The sequence below is a fragment of the Priapulus caudatus genome, unplaced genomic scaffold (genome assembly GCF_000485595.1).
Source record: "Priapulus caudatus unplaced genomic scaffold, Priapulus_caudatus-5.0.1 Scaffold2419, whole genome shotgun sequence".
NCBI lineage: Eukaryota > Metazoa > Priapulida > Priapulimorpha > Priapulimorphida > Priapulidae > Priapulus > Priapulus caudatus.
This window is the reverse complement of record NW_014579480.1, coordinates 12,007-13,280: the sequence shown is the minus strand read 5'-3', so window position 1 is coordinate 13,280 and position 1,274 is coordinate 12,007.

Below are 1,274 nucleotides of genomic sequence, written 5' to 3'. Positions count from 1 at the left end.
ACTTATAATTTTCCCAATTTTTTTAATATGATCTAAAATATGCTTTGAATATGTTCTTATTAGTGTTCAAATCCTGTATGTGTCTACATATTTGATCAGCTATATGTGTAAATGTATGTACTTGTGTCAAGTCTGGAAATAAATTTTAAAAAAATAAAAATAAAAAAAACTTCGTTTTCTTCATGAAATTTATAATTATGTCGTGTTTATCTAGTAGAGGTGTCCTCTTGACTTGTAATATATTTAAATATGATAAAGCTTAAATGTCGTTAAATGTGTGAACACATTTTCTAAAAGTGTTATATATACGTCCGTATGTAAAATCAGTCTTTATAACGTTTAAGTTACGTGTGTATATCTATCTTTGAATAGTTTTAAGAAATATCTGTCTATACACCTAAAAGTTTTGTGTGTGTATGTATGTGTGTGTATATTTATTGTATGTATGTGTATATCTATTGTATATCTAGAGCCGCGCGCATGTCTATGTCAGCATCGTCGATGTCGTCGTCAGCTTCACGTGTGGAAGGTGTGCGCGTCGTAGTGTAATGTACGTCGTATCTGTACGTCGTAGCGTCAAGCATGTTCCGCTATGTTACGCAAAGTTATGACCAAGTATGACAGTGATAGAAACAGCAACACAGAGTAAATAATCACGTGGCTAAATAAATAGCCTTATATATTCACAAATTCACAAAATTCACAATCAAGTGTACAATAATTCAATAAAGTTCACAATAATTAATATTGAAGTTTACAAGAATTCAATAAAGTTCACAATAAATCAATGAATCAATATGGAAGAGTACAAATCGTCTGCTTGTCTATCCGCCCATCTGCCTTGCCTCTGCTATCTCCCCGTCTGGTAGTGCTGTGTGTGGCTCAATGCACAACATGGAAAAAAATAAACGAAGCACATTACATGTATGGCAGTACAATGTTGTTTACGACTCACCCGTCCTCTCCCGAAGACAGACGATAGTGGATGGATGCTGGAATCTCGTCTGCTTGTCTATCCGCCCATCTGTCTTGCCTTGATCTCTTCCAGAGTGGTAGTGCCGTGTGTGGCTCAATGCACAACATGGAAAAAAATAAACGAAGCACATTACATGTATGGCAGTGCAATGTTGTTTACGACTCACCCGTCCTCTCCCGAGGACAGACGATAGTGGATGGATGCTGGAATCTCGTCTGCTTGTCTATCCGCTCATCCGTCTTGTCTCTGCTCTCTCCCCGAGTGGTGGCTCAATGCACAACCTGGAAAAAAATAAACG